This window comes from Oxyura jamaicensis, chromosome 17 (genome assembly GCF_011077185.1).
Source record: "Oxyura jamaicensis isolate SHBP4307 breed ruddy duck chromosome 17, BPBGC_Ojam_1.0, whole genome shotgun sequence".
NCBI lineage: Eukaryota > Metazoa > Chordata > Aves > Anseriformes > Anatidae > Oxyura > Oxyura jamaicensis.
The window spans coordinates 2,951,483-2,974,293 of NC_048909.1; the positions used below are offsets into that span (position 1 = coordinate 2,951,483).

Below are 22,811 nucleotides of genomic sequence, written 5' to 3' on the forward strand. Positions count from 1 at the left end.
TCGCAAGCAGAGTCCTAGAAAGATTCTTTGTTAAAAAAAAAAAAAAAAGAGAGAGAGAGAGAGAGAAAGGGAGATGGAGATAAAAGCCCAGGGAAGAACATGGGAGGGCTTCCCTTTCTTCTCAGATCTGATAAAAAGACATTACGTGGCTGTGTGTGTGTAAAGATAACACAACCACTTGTTCGAGGCTCATGGTTTTCTGGTCAGTGCATTCTTTCTGCATCCCACCCGGAGCTATCAGGAGCACACACGGTGCTCACCTGGGACCGCTGCAGGGGCCTTGCTGTCTCTGATTACCCCTGAACCTCACTCAGGCTTGTGGCAGAGTTAAGATCACAGTTAAAGGATTCTCATTAACACTGACCTCCCTCCTACCTGCCACGACATCCAGCTCACTGCTGCTGTAATGCTGTTGTTTTGGTTTGGGGTTGGTTTGTTTCTTTTGAAGGTTGGAGGTGGTGGACAGGGAAAGATTGGGTTTCACCCTTAGCTTCCAGGTCTATCTTCTAGGATAAAGTATGAAATTCATCTAATGACTCAGGTTGGAAGGGACTTTAAAGATCATCTAACTCCAGCCCCCCTGGGTTGCTCTGCTGCTTCATGATTTCAGAAGCAAGATGTATCCAAATACCTCTGAAGACAACTTTACCTAGTGATTTCAAGAGACATGGGGCTGTCCAGTAAGAAGCAATGGGATCCTACTCAGGAATAAAGAATGCTCACAAGAATTGAAATTGCTTGCCCAGGCCCTTCGGATCATTTTCCCTTTCTGAGTGCACCCTCTCCCAGCTGTCCTTTCCCTGGCTCTATGGACTCACATCGCTTTTAGGATTTCTTCCTCTTTGTTGTTTCACAGGCACAGCATTACAATTTCCAATTTCTGCTTCAAGTTTTTGACAAGCTGTGTTTGAGACCAGTCATGCCCTAAGAGCTGAGCCTGTCAGACAGACTCAGAACCATTGACAACTCCCCAGTAAAGGCATCGGATCCTCTCTGCTGATTCTTCAAGGTAAAACTTGTTCTGGTCATCTCCCTTGATCCCAGAGGCAGTGGGGTTACTGTACACAGCTCCCAGTAAATCTTCAATTTTTGTATGCAGTTCTCAGAATATTCTGAAAATGATCCTGGTGCGGACCCATGTTAGCTCTCCCCCATTATACAGTTCTATGAAATTCAGTTAAAACTTGCACTCAAGGACAAGATCTGAAGGAGCTGTAACACAGTGTTTCCAATAAAATCTGATGGGGACTGAGAAAAAGATGGTTCCCCATACAATAAGCCACTTGCTGTCTGTTACTTCAGTAGTCCTTTCACATAGATGTGAAAAAGAAACAAACATTATTCCTCTGTCCACATCCACAAGTTGAAACAAGACAGGAAGCTTGTGAGTAAACTACAGGAAGCAATATGCAGGGTTTGGTTTTGCAGTGTTTGCTAATAACAGCTTTTCTGCCAACAGCTATTGAATCAAAATTTAAACTGTTTTTTTTTCTCCTATCGTTCCCCACCCATTTACCTGACTTCAAACAATATGCCTTATAAGATGAGTTTCAGGTAAGAGTTCAGGCCTGTTCTTGGTTTATCTTTGCCAGCTCACCCATCCTAAGCCATACTCTGTGGCAAATGCTGAGCGATTCTCTGAGTCAGGAGCAAATGATAATATGAAAGAGGGAAAATGTATTTTAATCAGAAAGATAGCTTTAGGTTGTGGTTGTGATCTTTAATGCATGGGACTAAAACGGAATGATGTGCCCTGTGGTATCCTCTTTCATTAGATAACTGTCAATGGCAATTGATTTTTTTTTTATTTTTTTTTAATGAATTGAGAAGGGAGAAAGTAATTGAACATTAATATTTGTACAAACAGCTGGGTTTGTTGCTGTGTTGTTACACATAAGCTCATGTTGGAGATGAAATTCAAACACGTAAGGACAATCATAACAGACAAATGTAGAAATAGCTAGATGACAGCATGAAATCTAGGACAGCATGGAAGTATGAGAGAGACTGCAACTCGTTACTGTGGAAAAACTGAATTTCACACTATATACTCATCCTCACCTTGGGACAAAATTGTTGCAACACGGGTAATTAGACTTAGTTCAACTGGTAATTAGACTTAGTTCAACTTTAATACCTGGATTGGTTTACTCCATCCCAGGAGTAATTTACTTTGTAGCAGCATATCTGACAGTGTGAAAGCTGCCCTGAAGGCAAAGAAGCGAGCACAGCAGGAATTAACATCCTGTTAGCACAGCCTGAGATGTGTCTTGCCACGCACATAGTGCAGCCTACTTCAATAGCATGCAGATGGGAACGCACTGGGCCACTGGAATAAAAATTATGAAATAAAAGGCCAGATTATCGTGCCTTGGGGCAGGGAAATAGGTTCTTGGTTTGAGCAATTTTAGGAGCCAGGAGGTGTTCATTGCCTGTGGCTGGAAGGAAGTACATTTCTCACAGCAACCCGATGTGGGAGTAGGACAGAGCTCAAAAGCAGCACCCAAGAGCTCGGTGGAGATGGCCAGGGCAGATTCAGAACTGGCAGCCTGAGAAACAGAAACCAATCTGGTCACAGTGCAGTGAATCCCACTGAACACAGCTTATCCTACTTAATGTTAAGATAGAAAACAAACAACAAACAAACAAAACAACAACAACAACAACAACAAGTTTTATAGACAGACTATAATATTACAGGATCTATCCTTAAGGAGATATTACCTTAAAAAAATTAAAAATATCTTTCTAGGCTCCTTTCTATGCACTAATTCTTGTAGTACAAGTAATTTCCAAAGACATTTTGGTCCTTTTTCACTAAACAGTCTTCCCTTGTATTTTCTGTCCTTTGAGCCAATATTCACTAGATTTCGCTGGTACAGAATAAAGGCCACAGTGCTTCTGTCTCAACATCAGCACTGCTATGACTCCTTTGTGACTGTGGCCAAATCCAGGTCATTCCATTTCACACTGAGTGGCGTTCTGGCAACCTCACTGTACCTTTGGCTCCCGGGCTACCATCTTACCTGCTACTTTTCAGTTATTTCCCATTAATTTGCAATAAACCATGGTCCCAGTGCATTCACTGCTTCTTACTTGACAAACATTTGCAAACAGCCTTTGATTTCTATAAGTGCACTTACTGTTTAGAATCACTGTGCTAATATACAAGACAGTTAAAAGGATCCTAGATGTCTAAAATGCTGCTCTAAATATCTGCTATTTGCAGCAATTCATGTTGCCCCCATACTAACATTTTCCCATTTTTCGTGTAATGACTCCCAAATAGATTATAGGCTTTCAAAAGCATTACAAACTTCTGGCTATTTGTCCAGTGCTTATATTTAGGTGAGAACACTATTTCATATAGTCATTCACAGACCATCCTTTCCCAGTGTTATGAACACTGGCATGACCATGTTCAACCATGTTGAAGATGACATTGCTCTGAGGCTAGATTGATTCTGATAATTGCAACCCATGTTGAAAAACGGAAAAAGGTGGCCACTGTTTTATTATTAGAAAATGCAGCAACTTATTCCTAACCCAGGGAACATCTGACAGAAGCAGATGAACACAAAATCTGAAGGTGCAAGTTTGCAACTAATGCTTAGATCAGCAGTACTGAGAGTTTCAGTGGAATCAACTGGACATTTAAATACAGTAATGTTTGGCCCCACAATGTCCAGTAAAATAGTAAATATCATGCCAGTCACTAAATTATCAAAAAAAAAAATAAAAATGAAAATGTTGGATTTTTTGAGAGATGATATCCAAAGAAGATAACGAAATTTCCTCTATTATTTGTATTTAATATTATTATTGTCAGGATGTTTCCCAAGGGTTGCATTCATTCCCTAAGTGAAGAAATAGGATGCAGCTGTCTGAGAGCAGACCCACTGGGTTTGTGCACCGCTTGTATACAGGAAGCCAGTTGTAACTGATATCCATTTAGCCTTTCTTTAACTATTTTTTTAAAGAGCTTATTATGTCTTGACAGTATTTGTATGACCTGGAAAGAACACAAGCTGAATCTCAAATATAAGGTAATTGAGAAAATGTTGGTGTTTAATAAAGTTATTTCAAACTCTCTTAACACATCAGTGAAAAGAAACCGTGCCTCTTAAAGGATACACAAGAGTGGAGCCATGACTAACAAGTTATTCATGACAAACACAGTCTGCTGTTCTCTGAGAGATGATCTGATCATGTCTTTCATCCCTTTCCCTAGTATATAAAATACATGTTCTTTGCAAAGTAGGCAGCATTACACTGATAATATGTTACACAACAGTTTGTTGTTAGTGGTATCCAAAATATTTATAAATAAATTCTAGATAGCACTATGCAAAATTCACTCGAAAAAAAATGAAAGCTTCACTGCAAGAAATAGTAAGTAAATTGAGAACAACCAGTGCACGAGTATTTTCCATCCCAACTGATGGTGTCAGCCTCTGTGACACAGAGTAGATTCTAATCTTCACAAATATCTTTGTCATTTATTGTATTTACAGTAGACTTTATTAGGAGTTTATAAAACAAAATATGTTTTTCACTATGTATCAAGGTAGGAAAAGAGATGAGGAGGAATATGCCAAAATTGTGGAGGACTGAGGAAGAAAATGAAGGTTATATGGGATAGCATAAAACTTTTATCAACATGTTAACACTACTTGTAAGTGGTTAAGCCACAGATGACAGAGGGAAAGTACTTGATCTGCTTGCCAGTAAAGGTTTTATACCATGTCATGCCAAACTGTATCTTATAAGTGCTTGTGTTCATAAAAACCCTTAAGCACATGTTCCTATCCATCACTAAAAACTTAAGTACACTTTAATATAATCATCTATTCAAGCTTATTGATGTCAAAATTACAGCTAATGAAGTTAAACACATCCTTAAGTGACTTGCAGGAACAGTTCCCCCCACACTTAAATAGCAACAACAGCAAAATAAAATCTGTAGTGCTTACCCATTCTATATGAAAGATGTTCAAATGTAATGACAGCTGCTATCAGTCCTAAAGCGATGAGATTCCTAATGCTAATAGCGCCTGAAGAATTGACAGGTACATGGCACAAACAGATGTGAGCACACTTAAGTACCCTTTTGTTAGAAAATGTGATACAATTTCACCCAACGATCACCACAAGGACTTGGCCTGGAAGGAGGTAGCTCACATTACCCACAGGAATGGTCCCGGGGCTGTGAACACTTAGGTAGAGATGAGGATAGCTAATGAGCACAGTAACTGAAAAATGTAGCTCTCTACAGAGATTGGAAGCAATGTTCCTTTGCTCTGTATCCTGGTATATCTAGTAGGGTTTGTTTAACAAGAATCTGTCTTAATTTCAAGTAGAACCTTGACGGGGCTCATCAGAACTGCCCTCGTTATGCCTCAGTAACATCCGACCACACCACCTCCACACCCCTGCAAAAAAAAACGTGGATGTTCTGGAGCCCGTGGTGCCCTCCTGGACTAAGCAATAGCCCTGAAGGGCTCTGCAGTAAGTGGTGCCTGAAAGAAATACTTCCCCGAGTGAGATGTGATTCACAGGGAACATGTTCAGTCACTAAGAAACACACCAGCTAGAGACACTCACCTAGTACAAGCAAGAGGCAACTCCTTTGCAGGAACGTATACCTGTCCCACAGACATATCTCAGTTTGCTGCTAGTAAATGTAAAAGTCTACTACTATTTTTTTTTTTTAAAAAAAAAGGAAAATAAGGGTTTAACAAAAAGTTACTTTAGTAGCTAAATGCATCCTTAGTTTCATGAGTTCAAGACAAATATCTAATCCCAACTGCACATTTCATCAAAAAATGTCAAAGCATTTGCACATTAAAAATGAGATGGGAATTTAAAGGTCATATAGATTTTCCCTAGGGCACAATGAGCTATACATAATCCAATACAGTTTAGTAAAACAAGTTTGGCAATGAGCGTAGCACTTTTTGAGGGAGAAGCTATACTAAAATTGAATGTCACCAACATGAGAACAAGATCAAAGACTAGGAATGGGATTTTCTAATACCCAGTCAGAAGCCTGTGTGGCAAATCTAATGTTTTCAGCTATTCATACTGAAATTTAAAAAAAAAAAAAAAAAAAAAAAAAAAAGCCCTGTTATAAAAAGCCCTGTTATAATTGTTGTTGTAGAAGGAAGGCCTCTTTTCTGAGGAAAACAGGAGCAAAAAAATCTTTCCTAACGGAAAAAGGAAAATTACAACTCAGTCTCAGTCTAGCCACTCATGCTTCAGGGAATGCTGTCAGTTAGTCTCAGAGCTGTACCTGGCCTGGTTAACTATTTAACAGGTAAACAATATGAATGTAAGCATAAATTAAATAAATAAATAAATAAATAATGAAAGAGAAAGAAACTCTGTAAGGATTTGGATCCAATCTTTAAAGTAGAAAGCTGGTCACCACAGCTGTCTCAATGCTTTAAGGGAAAGGGAATCTTTAATTCCCTTAATCCTTTAAGGGAAAGTGAAAGGAATCCTTAGTTTCATTAACACTTTAAGAGAAAGGGAAAGGGAAAGGGAAAGGGAAAGGGAAAGGGAAAGGGAAAGGGAAAGGGAAAGGGAAAGAAAGGGAAAGGGAAAGGGAAAGGGAAAGGGAAAGGGAAAGGGAAAGAAAGGGAAAGAAAGGGAAAGAAAGGGAAAGAAAGGGAAAGGGAAAGCTCTGTGGCTGGGAAAGGAACTGTCCCAAGCCATTCCTCTTTGTGGTAGTCCTAGGCATTTATGCCTCTAGGCTTCAAAGGATACCCTAAAATTGTTTGAAAATAATAAATCATGGTCACAAATTAGCAAACAGGAATATTTAGTTCCTCTGTCCCACTCTCGGGGATGAGCAGCAGATAAAGTCATTACAGAAAGTCAGGAATCTGACTGATGGAGAACCAATCATTTGCTTTGTAACTCGGCCTCTGCAGGCAGCTGAAGAGTTGAAAGGTTCACTGAAATAGTCGAGACTGAGCCAGATGACAGAGCCATTTGACCTGCATGGCTTTTGTACAGAGCAGCCAAGTCTTTTAGTGTGCAGGTTGGAACTTCTGGGCTCGCTTTCAAGGAAGAACCAACTCTGGATGTCAAACTACAGGTTCAAGGGCAATATCCTGGGGCAGAGGGAAAGCAGTTTGGTACATAAGACAGATACATATCCTTGAAATATAATTGTGGCTTCCCTGAGTACTAAGAAAGTAGTTTTTGCAGCTATATTTGCCTAATTATTGCCTTGCTTTTTGATAATGTAACAAGAAACAGGGTCAAGGAAAGGCAGACTTGGGAGAATCTGCATTTGCCTCCCTTGCTCCCATCTTGCCAATTTTAGTGAAAAGTGCTAACTAATTAGCATCTCCCATTCCTCTGTTGTTTGTTCTCAGAATAGCCCCCGACCAGCTGGGATATCATACCCGAGCTGTCAAAGACCAACAAGGACCAGCTGCACAATTAACCCCAGATCACTCATAGGAGCCCTCAGGAATGTCCTGCCTGATCTAGGTGTTCTTCTCCAGCTTGCACCCAGCCATGAAGAGGCAGGAGCAGGGTCCTACCACCTAATTCCTGGCACTGCCCATTTTCCCTGACATGGGACACATTTCCCTTTCCATGGACACAGTGAAGAGATTGGAAAAGATGCCAGATCCCAAGTGTACGGTGTCAAGGGGGAAGACAAGCTCCTTCTGCTCTCCCCTCAGGTATCGCTCACCGCGCTGCAGTGAGACACTACGTGAGGTTCTTAGCAGTGAGGTCACATCATAAAAGCTGACCAAAGGAGCAGAGGGAGGCCTTTTTTCCTTGCCTTTCTCCCAGCATTTCCGGAAGGAGCCCATACACATCTTCTCATATCCTGCGCTGAGCTTCTTCTGGGACCAAAGGGAAACCTCAAAGCAGATGGGATTTAGCTTACTTACGTTTTCTATAGCTAACTCAGGTTTCATTAAAGACAGCTGTAATCCCAGACTTCTTCAAATGCGTTAGCTCAGCTCTTACATAGCTTCTATACCTTTAGAAATACAGGCTTAGCAATAATTTGAACCAAAAATGAAAGAGTGAATTTGTCAGAAACATTGACGTCCTGAATTTAACAACACCAACAAAAAAATTGCAAGTTTGTAATTAAGCTCTGAACATCAGTCCTGTCTTGTTTCCCAGTTTTTCACACCTTTAACAGGGCAGCGAGGTCTCCCACAGACTGAGACTGGATCCCATCACAAAACACAACAACAAGCAGAATATATGTGCTAAAGTAAGAAAGGCCATAGCTGACTGCTCCTTATACCAGGTGCCTTTCCTTCATGCTTGAAAAGTCAGGGGCACCCTGTTATCTCTCAGCTTGGGGCTCTATTAACATCAGTAGAAGAACAAATTCAATTTAAACTTTCTCCCTTCCACATAATGGCCTTTCTTAGCTCAGATTTAAGCTTATCACCCTTTCAGAGCTAACAAACCAGGCAAACCTTCTACAACAGAATAATCCACATCATTCTATGTTGAAATAAGGCTGCTTGCGACCCATTTATATGACAGCACAACAATAGGAATCATGTGTGCTGCTTTTATTCTGAATACAGTTCTTTCATCCCCATGCTTTTGGAGTGAAAGTTGTATGACAGTATTGTGCAAATATTCCTCCAAAACTTCATTTACCAAGTTGAAGTTAATTGAATACATAAGTTTAATTCACAAAAGAATGGATGTTTCTTTTACTGCACTAACAATATCAATAATTTAATAATACCTATGTTTCAAAACAATCAAGACTGAACAGTAAAGTCTTGTTGCTGTGTACAGGGTGAATTCAGTTCTTTGGCCTTACAATTGGCAGATGCTGTCTATAAGAAGGAATGCACAGATGCACACAACTAAGATGAGGATCTAACCAAGAAGAGTTCCTGCTGTAGATCTCTGTTTGTATCTGTTATCTCCAGAACAGGCCTGATTTTGCTAGAGTGCAGTTAGTCTTCTCTCATCTAAAACAAGTTTAAGGGCAAACATTTATATTCTGAGAGCTTTTTCCTACTGTTACTGGTTTAAATGCCTCCCACAAGGCTGATTTCTAAAATTGATGCCTGGAGAACAGAGAGAGGATGCAGAACCTATGCAGCTATCAAATTCCAAATATTTTATTTCCCTTTAAAAGCTTTTTACAGGCACCATTATGCAATGAGGATTACAAGTACTCATGTAACAGCCAGTTCTTTGGTATCCCAAAATGATCATGTCCAAGATTGCTCATTACAGTTAGGAAGTGATTCCATTTGGTAAAGCCAACAAGATACTCCATATGTCATGAATTCCAGTCCATTATAGCTGAATTCTGCCCACGTCCTCCTGCTGTAGTTTTCCTACACCTCAACACGTTAACTGCCACACAGAAAAGTTTTGTGTTTCGCTACCTGTTGTTAAATGATTAAAACAAACAAACAAACAAAAAACAAACTATTGTGGGAAACTTAGAATGCAATACATCAAGCGTCTTGGATTTCAACTTGGCATTTGGCCAGAGCGCAGAAGCACTTACGGACTTTACACATATTTCTTCGATAGTATCATGACTCCCCTTTTTCTTTTTTTCTTCCTTCTGTCTACGTTACCAGCGTCTGTTCCCAATTTGCTGTGTAATGAAGTGACACAGGGTTTAGGAACGTCCCTGGAACAAACTACCAACCCCCACCGCCTACTGCAATGGGGAGACTCGTGGCTCTGACTTCATGGCACCCGGGACTAACAAGCACAGAGCTACTGCAGCAGCCCTGGCAAGAATAAAAAAAAAAGCAACCAGACTCCATATGTCCGCCCAGCACTGAGGGGGAAGTGAGTGAGGACAGATTTTCCATTCTATAGCCAGAGGCCCATCTTACGGGAAATTTTGGTCAGTAAAAGCAAAATGTTACTGGAATGTTGCCCTCCTTGAGCTTGCATGGATTTTTGTATTATTAAATTTGGAGAAACAGGTGTGAAAAATTCATCCCTTTCCCCATGGGGCTTGTTCAGACGCTGCAGATTGCGTGGACTCTGCGAGACGCAAAAGGGCTTCTGTCTGGCAGCATAACCTGCAGAAAAATACCTGTTTCTAATTAGCCACGGGTGATCCCCCCCGCCCACCCCAAGGCAAGCCAGAAGGAAAGCATCTGGCAATAACAACAATCTTGTCTGCTGAAACAAGTCACCAAATAACTTCCCTTGCATTCAGTATCCCATGAAGTAGCTGAAAAAAATGAGCTGGGACATCTCAGCACTTTGTGCGCAGCCACAATAAAAATAAACTGTCCTCTGCAGGCAGAGGATGCTCAGCCCCACTGAGAGACTGCCATGAATTGACAGAGACCCTGCTAAAACAGACTGCTCTGCCTTTAGGAGGGGTAGCACAGAAAGGCTTCACAGAACCGGAAAGCATCTTCCCTGTTTGTGCCACCCCCCATCCATGCTCCCAGATCTCAGGCACTCAAGACAGGGCTGCAGGGCGGCAGCGGTCTTGCTGCATTGGCTCTGCTGTGCTACCAATGGGAATGCAACGTGACTCGTTTCAATACTCACATCTTGGTGGTTCGATGGGCATTTCATAGAATCATAAAGGTTGGAAAACACCTTCAAGATCATCTGATTCAACCATCCCCCCACTGCCATTGTCACCAACTAAACAATGTCCCTAAGCACCACGTCATAACTTTATTTGTAAGTAAGCTTACATGCAATTCAGTGGAGGTGTCACAGTCCTACAGTACTGAAAAACATTAATTAAGAAGCTCATGAGAAATACCGGGGTATATCAAATCATCAGGCAACCAGACAACAACAGCAAGAACAGCAGGGAGAAATGCCCTCCCTTTATATTCTGCGGGGCCTCTGTTATGAACTGCATATATTTAAAGATCCATTGCAATTCAGGAAGGATAGTACAACAGATTTTACTCCTTTCAGCAACTGCTTCAGACATCAGAGAAAGTTTCAGAGACTCAGGAGGTCCTGGATTCAGGGGGAAAAAAAGGCCAGAGAAAATAGAAAGCAAATTTCATCTCTAGACTAACTGACACTTGAGGAAGTCTTTAAGTCAATCTTGGAAGTGACCCCTGGCACCAGTGCCTGTCCCAGTACTGTGGTAAAGATGAATAAATTAATCCTCAGTAAAATAGGAAAATACTTTTTTTTTTTTTTTTTTTTTTTTACCTCTACTGGCAGACAAAGCAAGCAGTCCAGTAACAAGGGCAAAGAACATACAAAATGTTCTTAGTTTTCTCACTTAGCCCATGTTCTTTCCAGAAGCTGATGCAAAGAATACAGTTCTTGTAAGAGCTACATTGAAGGGAACAACAGACTACAGACACTTTTCAGGTTTTCTTTTCTAAAAGTGGATTAAGGATTTAAGATTTTTCTATTGCATCTAAAAAATCAACACTGTGCATGAAAGACTCAGATGATTAAAATCCATAGAATCTGTAAAGTCCTGAGAGGCCCCATGCACAGCATTTCCTAGGCTCAAATCCACCCCCCCAGGCTGTGCCCACTTCAGAGCCTGGTATGCAGCAGGAGCCGCACTACACTGTGCTCTTTTCCCCCATCACCAGCAAAGACCTGCCCTGGCCTGTGGCACAGAATGGTGGTGGTTCAGACCAACAGACAGATGTACATATACACCTACTTATTTTGCACAAAGAGACTTGCTCTTCCGTTTAACTTTTGTTTCTAGCCCTTACAAATATGTTCTGCTTAAGTGTAGTGCATGCACCAAAGAGAGAAGCTATGAGATGTGCTCTCAAGAGGAGACTTGTCTTCTAAAAGCAGTGTTTCAAAAACAACTAGGCTTTAATACAATGTTCTTTCAAACTTGAATGGATTCTGGACTATCTGAGAGTTGGCAGTTCTCTCAGGAGAGCACTGTAAGTGCAGTGTTTGTTCCATAATTAGCTATTTCAGAGAGAAGTTACTGGACTGCCTGGGCTGCTCTTTAAACCTGATAGTTCTCCTTTTCCTACAAAGTTTGATGGAGTTGCTCATGTATCTCATATTTCTTATCATTATTTATTTTTCTTATCACATTAGAGAATCTGATGAAAGGCAAATCTACTTCAGAGAGAGACGATATATTCACCACAATGGCATGGCAATGCCTGACCTACTGTGACCTACAATGCCTACTGTGGATTTAATGTGGGATATGAATGTGAGAGCCTACAAAAACTTCAGAGCATTTTAACTATGCAGGAAGGGGGTGAGAGGAAGGAGAGCACTCAAGAGCAAGTTCTGATCCTAAAGGGGTGTAAATCCAAAATAGCTTCCTAGAAACAAGTGACATTACTCCGAATTTTGGTGGGTGTAAGTGTGCTTGCCTCCTAAATGGCAGGTCAAAAGTTTGGTGTTCTAGGATGGAGGAGAGGAAGCAGTTAATGTTTCACCACACTGTAAAAAGCCAACTGTGTCAATAGATTATATTCCACTGGAGGAAGACAGTTTCTAAATGTGGTTGAATTTGACATCATCAGAAATGCATAGGTGCAGCCTCCTTTGTAGTATCAGGAAACACAAGCCGAGACATAATACGCCAATGGAATATTTTTTTCCTGAGAACATGAATAATGTGATCATTGAAAGTGTGGCTCGGGGAGCCTCACGACTCAGGGACTGCAAATCTCAAATTTCTTCATAGATTAGGTCTACTTGGAGAAAACGCCAGCAATCTGGACACTTCTACAAAGCTCTCTCCAAATGCCCTCACAAAAAATTCAGCTTGGAAACCAGGCTGAGCACAGCCTTCCGCAGAAGGTCCTCTGGGTCTCGCTGGGCATAACCTGAATGGTTTCTTCTCCTTGCTAAATGCAAGCAGCACAGGAGAGTTTATAAAAATTATTATAACTTATTTAATATTCCAAGAAGTTAATCCATGAAAGTTCCTGATCACAGACGGAACCTAAGGTCAATTATAAATCATTGGGAAAAAATAAGTTTCCATTCTTCAGACAAGGGGTTAAAAATGATACCACAGACACCATGCAAGTCTGAGATCACAGCCACTGGCCACTAAGTTAGAAACACATTCGACTCTTTGTGTGACTTTCCAGGCCTGGATAATCAGGAGGTATCACACTGTGCCATAACCAGCCATCCCTCTGAGCAGACCGTTATGGGCAGTGGCCAGAACAGCAGTTACAGACACCCTCTTTGCTAGGAGCAAAGGCCTGTACTCAAAAACAAACAAACAAACAAACAAACAACAACAACAAAAAAAAACAGTATGAAAGAGGGAAGGTGGCCTTGGAAATCAACCCAAACCATGGTTCTCTCATCCTCAGGACACATGGTACACTCAGAAACCAATAGGTTGAGAATAGGCCTTTACAGCATGTGCCGCAGCTGGTAGTCAGCTGCCAAAATCTTTTCACAGAGAAACATCCTACCTTGGTCACTTTACGCTGTTTGCTGGTTAAAATCCTTTCATTCCTCACACCCTCAGTGAAAATGACGGGTAGAGGAGCAGGTCCTCAGTACCTTCTGTTCCGCCAGCTGGGCACTGTGAAGCCACATGTTACCGTCCTCAGCCTGATTTTGGGAAGCCTCAAACAGCTTGGAACCATGTTTCCTCTGGCTTCATAAACTATCCCTGTATCACATACAGCTCTTACAGACAGCTGCAGCCTCTTGAGTATCTCCTTTAAAAAGCATGCAACAGCTTATTTCATGCGTATTTTCAGCACAGATGAACTGTGGAGTTTGCTGCAAAGAGGTTTGTTTGTTCTTCCCTCCCCTTTTTAGCTGATTAATTTCAGAACTGGTGCCTTAGCTCTTCTAGGTAGGTTAGCTCTATGGCATTTTTGCAGTGAAGCTTTCACAGTTGTTGCCTCCTGTGTCAGTCCCAGCATAGGGATGCAGTGTATCCTTCTGCATCACTTTGTTCCCACCCTTCCTTTCAGAAACTTCAGTGTTCTTGTTCTTATTCTGCACATGAAGTTTCTTAGATCTTTCCCACAAGGCCTCATGACAGACAAACCTTTTGTGAAGAGCTTTTTCCGATGTTTCCTTGGTAAGTATGCTTTATCCTCAGTCATTGCATCTGCACTCTGACGGCAGCTCTGCATGTGCCCTCACATGAGATCCCTCTTATCTCCAAATATCAATTGTTTGCTTCCTGAACCAAGTGCTCACAGCAAACAGAAAAAAATCCAGTCCATTGAGCATGAGTTCAGAGGCATAGAAACTGAACCCTCTCATCTTCAAAGATTATTTTAAATGACTTCTTAAAGTCATTTTTTCTCTTAAGAAAAATCAAAACAACAAAAAACAACAAAAAACTGCAGAATAAAAATGTCACGAGAACTCATATATATATATATGTTTCTATTAACTACAGTTCAAAATTATGACAGCAGCTTATGTAGATTTCTGTCAACTAATTCTAGACTACAGCAAAGGAAGCAATATTCATCCCTTCGTACCATTTATGTCACGCCCAGGTCCCACACTATCCAATATATCCTTATTAGCCACTAGCCTTCAGTTAATACATAGAGACAATTACTCTCATCTATGAACCACTACTGTGAAATGTCTATAAAATGTTAACTAAGTTCACAGAATCATAAAATCAGCATGTGTTCATGAAAAGCAAGTCCTGCCTGACCAACCTCATCTCCTTTTATGCCCAGGTGACCTGCCTGATGGATGAAGGAAAGCCTGTCGACGTCGTCTACCTAGACTTCAGCAAGGCCTTTGACATGGTCTCCCACAGTACTCTCCTGGAGAAGCTGGCAGCCCATGGCTTGGACAAGTGCAATCTTTGCTGGGTTAAAAACTGGCTGGATGGCTGGGCTAAGAGAGTGGTAGTGAACGGAGTGAAATCCAGCTGGTGACCGGTCACCAGTGGTGTTCCCCAGGGGTCGGTGTTGGGGCCCATCCTCTTTAATATCTTTATTGATGACTTTGATGTGGGAATTGAGTGCACCCTCAGTAAGTTTGCAAATGACACAAGTTGGAGGAAGGTAGGGAGGCCCCGCAGAGGGACCTGGACTGGATGGGTCGATGGGCAGAGGCCAATGGGATGAGGTTCGACATGGCTAAGTGCCGGGTCCTGCACTTTGGCCACAACAACCCCATGCAGAGCCACAGGCTTGGGGCAGAGTGGCTGGAAAGCTGTGCAGAGGGAAAAGGAACTGGGGGTGCTGATCAATGCTCGCCTGAACACCAGCTGGCCGTGTGCCCAGGTGGGCAAGAAGGCCAACAACATCCTGGCTTGTACCAGGAATAGTGCAGCCAGAAGGGCCAGGGAGGTGATCATTCTGTGTTCAGTTCTGGGCCCCTCACTACAAGAAGGACATCAAGGCCCTAGAGTGTGTCCAGAACAGGGCTACGAAGCTGGTGAAGGGCCTGGAGTACAAGTCCTGTGAGAAGCGGCTGAGGGAACTGGGGGTGTTTGGTCTGGAGCAGAGGAGGCTCAGGGGAGACCTTATTGCTCTCTGCAACTACCTGAAAGGAAGGTGTGGGGAGCTGAGGGTTGGCCTCTTCTCACAAATAACTAGTGATAGGACTAGAGGGATTGGCCTCAAGTTGTGCCAGGGGAGGTTTAGTTTGGAAATGAGGAGACATTTCTTCTCAGGAAGAGCAATCAGGCAGTGGGACGGGTTGCCCAGGGAAGTGGTGGAGTCACCGTCCCTGGGGGTGTTCAAGGACCTGGTGCTTAGGGGCATGAATTAGTGGGTGACATTGGTGGTAGGTTGATGGTTGGACCAGGTGATCTTGAAGGTCTTTTCCAACCTTAATGATTCTATGATTCAATGAAGGTATAGGAATTAAAGTTTCTGTCCAAACTATTTGGTAACAGGTTCTCTCTCAACACAGCCCTCTTTGAGCCCCACTGCAGTCCCACTGCCAGAAAGAGGTGTTCATATGCATGTAGAATTGAGCCAAGATTAAACTACCACCATACCTCTGATCTGCAGAACACACGTACTCCAAGTAGGTGGTTGGCTCTTTCAAATACAAAGAGAAAATAAAAGATAAAGACAATCGCAAAATATCAGAAACTCCTAGAAAATTAAGTATTTTCTGGAGTGACTTTTGGTTTTGGTCTGTTATTTCCCCTTGTGCCAGGGGTTTGGGCTGCACCTGAGCTGGATATTACAGTGCTGTGTGGCTTCCTTCCTCATACATGCCAAACAGCTCTGTGCTGACTTTGCAGCTTCATCTGTGTTTTTGTAGCAAGACAGTAAGGGAGTTTCTAATTTCCATGGTCATTTTTGACTGGCTGAAGGGCTCTCCCTCAAATTACTAAGCAGTTTCAAGTACACAAAAGAAAGGAACATGATGGCTGAATTGTGGACTGCTAATACACATAAATATGTATTTTTAAAAGCTGTGCACAGATTTGCAAAACTCCTCTATATCAGTTAAGAGAATAATCTAATTAACAGAGTAACATCAATTTACAAAGAACCTTTGCAAAATTTTCTAGAGCAAATACTAGAAAACCCCATTTTGACAGTTACAGAACTCTTCTGAGATCTCTAGCATCATCTGCTTTATAAAGATTTCCAGCTTAGCCCTTGAACAACTGTGATCTTTGGCTCTGAAGCAATACGATCTCTCTGAAAAGGCAACTAACTGTTCATGCAAACTGATGTATTCTTGGGCTACACCTGCACAGCAAAACACAGGTGTGACCTGCTGAGCAGCACAGACAATGGCTGCAGTAAGGAGGAGTTGAGGTGAGCTTTAAGAGCCTACTGGAGTCTACAGTTACACAATGTGGTAGCAGTACTAAAATTTGTCACGTATTTTAATAGTAGTTAGCACTCATGCCACCCAGTTTGAAGCTTACTTGAAAGTTATTCTTGTTTAGAGAACAATTAGGTTTCGCTTTGCTACGTAGGCATATACTGGCAACGTATGAGGATGGAAAGGGCAGGTGGGTCTGAACACGTTCAGTGCAGTCTCCTTTCACAGCAGGGGGAAGAGACACAAAGTTATAGCATAAATGAAACCCATAAGCTCTCTAGCTGCAGAGTGCTCATAAACTTGTAACACGGATAACAGAAATAGCACAATCATTTTAAGCACATAACACTGTCCCTTTAATGACATAACTCGCTGAAGTTGAAAATGTACTCAATAAACATGGCTTTGGCTCCAATTCACACTGCCTGCCAACATGTACTACGAACAACTTTCCAGTAGAGAATCTTGAACAATCTTCAATTCAGGCTTCCCTTGTAGTATCAAGAGGGGATGTAAGAACCCTTTTAATTGTTCTTACACCTTGTGAACTCCAAAGTAGGAAAAATCCCAGAGGCTTATTGCTCAATGTTGTTAAGCTGCAGCAAGCAAAGTGATGTCATCAAAGGCACCAACTCAGTTTCTTGGAGATATTTGGATGGAAAGGCTATGTGGGGGACTGATTTCATTTAGTAAGAATCCCAGCTATAAACAGATTAGCAAATTATTGTGACAGACAGTAAGCCTTTCCTGAGAATGTTTACCACTGAATTCCACAGGCCAGGATCCGTCCAACTCCAACATCTTAGAACATAACCAAGGAGTACAGACTTCCAGGAATTACATGCCGCAAAGGAAGGTGCTGCAAGGCAGACTGGAAGCTAGAAGGAGACTGGGGAAAAGGTGGCTGGGGGAGTCATTCTTTCCCAAATGTCACTCCAGGGATCAAGGCTGGAAGTCAGAGGACAGCAAGCCAAAGAGCTAAACACATCTGGTTGTGCGGAGGTGTTAGCCAGAAGAGACTGACAGATGTATCTGTGCCTATGAAAGAGGTCCCTAAGGTGTCAGGCTAGTACTGCAAGTGAAGAAAGATGTTTGGTTTGAGCTTTATCTACTTCTGATTATTGTAGCACTTTCTTTCTTCAGTAAGATATTTAGTGTGTTATAGAATCCATTCTGGAAAAGATAGGGCTAAGTTTGAAAGTTGAACCTGAAAAAAAATGAATGGTGCTTTAGTGCAGTTTTCCTTTCCAAAAGGTTTTCTACATGCAACACATACTGCATTTTGAATAGTTATGGAAAATGAAACAAAGGCCAAATAATACAGATAATGTCACATACAGAGTCTGTGACATAGCCATAAGCCAGATCTCTCTGCACCCAAGAGGATGCTTCAGACAAACCGAATCCTTCATCACTTCGCCAGTCTGCAAAAGGAATGAGTGGTTTCTGGGCAAGGCAGAACTAGAAGGTTTTTCTTTGGAATGGACATATCTGGAAAAAAAACAAACTGTTTTAGCTTTCTAAAAGGGAAATAAAACAGCATATAATAAAAACAAGAACAACAAATGTTGCCTTTCCCAACAGGGGAAGTTAAAAGACTCTCTTCCTAATGATTCACAATAACTGTCAGACCCTGACCTTGCAGACATACAATCAGCTGGCTACTACCCTCTGGGCAGCGACATCATGAAATCTGTCTCATTAGTGTCATGCTGACTCACCAGGACCCCAAGTACAAGAAATAATGAAGCTTAGGGGTTAGAAGAGCCAGCAGGCAACAAAAAGCATCACTGATTGCAAGCTTCTGCCTTCAACAAACCAAAGAACTTCCTCTAAAACATCAGTATGTTAATATCAATACAGGAATAATTCCTAGTTTGAAACAGGCATCTCTAACTCTGCATGGCTATTTACCTACCTGTCTGGAGCTTCAGAAGGATATCCAAGATCTGGGGAGGAACAGATCCTTATATAAATTTCACGGGCTCCAGATCTGGCCTCATGAGCCTTAGCCATGTTTGCCTTTTTCATTGTGTAATATTAATGCTGAGTAACAACACATTCCCTACCAATGATGGCTATGTTCATAAATATTTACAGCAACTGACTGAATGAAACCGTACTTTGTTCCATCCACACTTCAGTGTGTCAGGGCGCCTAAACTGTTACACTGCCAAATACAGAGATCTTCATGAAATTTAAAGCAAGAGAGTTCAACTTTGCACAAACAGAGTTCAGCCAATTTTCATCAGCTGCAGACCTGGTTTTGTATATAGTTTACTTTTAGGCCCTCATAACACCACCTGTTTCCTCACTATAGCATTAGATATCCAAACTACCTGCTCTGTCAGCTCCGGTGGTTATGGCTCCCCATGTCTGCACTGAGAAGTCCCTCCTGAGCTTTGAAAGCTTCCCACACGCAGCTTTATACACCCTCCCACTGCTCCCCAAAGACCTTAACCTCACTGAACTGCCAGTGTCTTATCAAGGACTGATATCGATTCTCCAGTCTCACACACAGGGACGGGGTAGGCTATTTGGTCCATCCTTTCCCAGTCTAGCACACAGGCATTCTCCCCCGGTTAGGAATAGTAACGAGTTTCAGCTGTCTGACAGCTCTTTAAAAATAAGTTTGTGTGAACTGAGTAGATTGGTGCTTTCTGCAAACACATAGTTCAGGTACACAGCACCCCAAGCACTGGATTTGACTTTTTTGCTGAGGGCTCTTTTTTTCCCCCAGGGTTTATTTACAGACTGAACGAAACATTGGGGTGAGGTGAAGGCTCTAACTCCACCCTAATTTCATCTCTCACAGCAAAAACACTCCTTAGAGCCAAACATTGATGCCACTGCAGCAGCATGTGGCTTTCCCCTTCTTGATTTTGTCCCACATTTCTAATTACTGGTAAGATTGGATTTAATTTTTTTATTTTTTTTTTGAATACAGCTACTACTTACGAATAGAGGTCTGTCATTTCAACAGCTCTAGAGTGCATTCATTATTTCTAGCTGCTGTTTCTCTGCTTTCCTGCATATTGGACATTGTTAAACACCCAGAGGAGCTGTGGGTGCCCCATCCCCAGCAGTGCCCAAGGCCGGGCTGGATGGGATTTGGGCAGCTGGGGCTGGGGGAGGTTGTCCCTGCCCATGTCAGGGGTTGGAATAGGATGGGCTTTAAGGTCCCCTCCATTTCTAAGGAATTGCCTTTTAATGAAGGTATTGGCTTGCTGCACTTAACCTCATTGATCCTGAATATAAATAAAATTTCAGCTCATTGGATTCCAGTTTGAAATGTGAATCTTAGATCTGGAAAAGACCAACAGGAGACCAGTGCTAGAATTCACTGAACCAAGTGTCATTTGCTGCTTGTTTGCAGAGATGAAAGCCTCACTCCAATATCCGGCATTCATTTTTTTGAATATATGAACTCCCAACCTTCCTTCCTTCCTATTCAGATAACAGCAACCCCTTCTTATTCCCTGTAGTGATAATACAGTCACCTAGGAGTTAGATGAAAGGTCCTTCAGAGGAAAGTATGCTGTATCTTCAGTGTACAATAGATTCTATACCTTTTGGGTCTGGTTTTGGTTTCTTTGTTGCTTTTCCTTGTTAACTCAAAAGGAATATCATTTAAAAGGTACTAAACATGATCAGAGCTCAGAAGCATGAAGACAGTCTGGCAATAAATGCCCTGATTAGCCCCAAGATACAGATAAATCATTTAATGTTCTTTGTGTCTGAGTTTCCTCATCAGGAATCCAGTGACACTTTTAAGCCCTCTATTTCCTTTTTTAGGGCAGGAACTGCCTTAATTTCTGGGCCCTCTGCACATAAAATAACAGCTTAAAGCAGGGCCTGACGTAAGATAAAAACAGAATAAAAGCAACACAGCTGAAGACAAAATTTGACCAAGAACATTCAGCACACTATCCCCATCTTGGTTATTATGTATAAAGGCTCAAATCAGAATGCAACTCAGTGCAAAGCATCAACTACAGAAAAGCAAATTTCCACAAGCTTGGAATTTAGAGAGATATTCACCTATGATATTAAAGGCAGGATACCACTAACTGAACACACAGCTCCAGTATATCCCAGCAAATGGTATTTATGAATAGCTCCTCGATGTCCAGCTACTGTGAGAAGTATTTATGAAGCGTGCTGAGGTGGATTAAAAAGGAAAGGAGGAGGATGGAGCTAACTGAATGGCCTATCACAGCATCTCCATCACTTTCCTATCCCTATTTGGAGGGAACGGGAGCCTTCCACATAGCTGCACGCTGAAAAGGCTGTAGGTCTGAAATTTACGTCAGCAATCTGCACTCTCGCTCACTGCACTGCCAGATACAAGCTCTGCCTGGTGGGATCCAAATTGTTGTAGGACCTGCTGAGTTTGTTATTTGCACTACAGTGTTTAAAACCGCTGCAAAGGAACCCAGGGGATACTAAGCAGAGCAATTCCTTTCCTGTCAAAACGTGTAAACATGAACAAATATGGGGTCTGCATGGAGAATATCAAAGTCAGGTAACACTCAGCCCAGCGCAACACCCCATGGTTGTGGGGGGACCGGAGTGTGAAAGAGTTCTTGTTTTACATAGCTGCTGTGAAACGTCACTGGGGTTAGAGCATGTGCTGGCTGTGTTTCCATACCCTGAACCTAAGTCCTCCTTCTGTCTGGCTGGAGCCAGATCGTTTCAACCTTTTGTTTGCTTTAGAGTGCCCTTCTGTCTTGCTTTTCTTGAAACAACACACACACTGCATGCCAGATACTGCTAATCTAACGCTGCTGACTATATGCATGTTTCGGCTTCATGCAGAATGAGCGAATCTCCAATGCCACAGCTTGATATAGGGCACAGCACAGAGACAAATGTTGTGGACGTGCAATTCTCTCACACTGTGTGGGTACCTGCACAGAAATGTCTGCTGCTGTCTGGGACGCAGGCTCTCCAGCCTCCAAACACACCAGCAGACTTGCTCTTTTCACGTCTTACAGCCCTACTGCAAATTGCACGGAGATGCAGAAATTGTGGCACAGATCTTAATCTCCAAGAGAATAACAAGATTGACATCTTACGTCTTTATAGAGTGCGTATATGACGAAGGCCTACAAGACAAGACTGGTCTTGGATTTACACACTGAAAGGATATGACTTCCTATAGCCTGAGTATGTTGGGCTTGTGTTACATAGTCTGAGTATGCTTGTGTTCCAGGCCAGATCTCTATCTGATACAGCACAGCTGATTTGGGGGAAGTCATGCTGAGTAACAAGCTGGCTTTCTCCCATTAGTTTTTCATTTTCATTTGCCCTTGCTATTTCAAGAGACCTGCCTGGAGTTTCCCATACCAGATACAATCTCCAGGCTGTCCTTTCTCTGTGATGACACAATAATCTTTAATTGCAAGCCCTTGAGAAAAATTTGTAAGAATTTCATGCACCATTCTTCAGCGGCCTTCCCCTCCTCCAGCTCAAGATGAAAACAGTTGGCTCAGAGATTCAGCTGCAAAAATCTGCTAGCAGAGTATGCTGTTTTGTTGTTAGAACAGAAAACCTGAATCCACACACCACATCTTTCCTCCAGATGGGGAACTGCTTCTCTACAAAGCCATAAAAGTGTTGATTAGCAGCTACTTTCTAAGAGAAAGGAGAAAGTGCTTTCCTTTAATTCTCTCTAGAACCAAGCTACTTTTTTTTTTTTTTTTTTTTTTTTTTTTTTCCTCTCCACAGTGATGCATGGATGCTGGATCCAGCAGGTATACCTGGCAATCTGTAGTATTATTAAACCTCTGCAGAAGTCCAGCCCCTTCTGACAGAAGGCTCAGGCTCCCTGTAAGTCCCAGGGGTCCTCAGTGGTCACAGTAATCACTTGGACATCATTTTGCAAAGCCTGTTTAGAAGTGGATCTCCTCCCATTTCATCCCAGCAACAGTAATAAAATAAGCATTTACTTCCCTTACCACTTACCTTTCCAAGAGTGAAGAAAGCTTTCATCAGGGCATGGAATTGAAGGCCCTTCTTGCACCTATTGTGCATCTTACACTGGAGAAGCTAGACAGGCAAAACGAACTCACTGAGCTACAACTAATGATCTGTAATTGTGC

General features: G+C 42.0%; 1 long non-coding RNA gene across 2 annotated transcripts in view; it reads right to left on the minus strand.

The window, feature by feature from the left end:
* Nucleotides 1–16,419: 16,419 nt before the first annotated feature.
* The window catches only part of LOC118175258, a 44,706-nt gene continuing 38,314 nt past the window's right edge, over nucleotides 16,420–22,811 (minus strand). Inside the window, exons 2-4 of one of the 2 annotated variants that reach the window (XR_004754926.1) lie at nucleotides 22,675–22,758; nucleotides 18,626–18,656; nucleotides 16,420–17,914 (exon numbers count right to left, since the gene is read on the minus strand). This is a non-coding gene — a long non-coding RNA (uncharacterized LOC118175258). The remainder of the gene's footprint in view (nucleotides 17,915–18,625; nucleotides 18,657–22,674; nucleotides 22,759–22,811) is intronic. The other variant, XR_004754925.1, reaches the window with a different exon arrangement.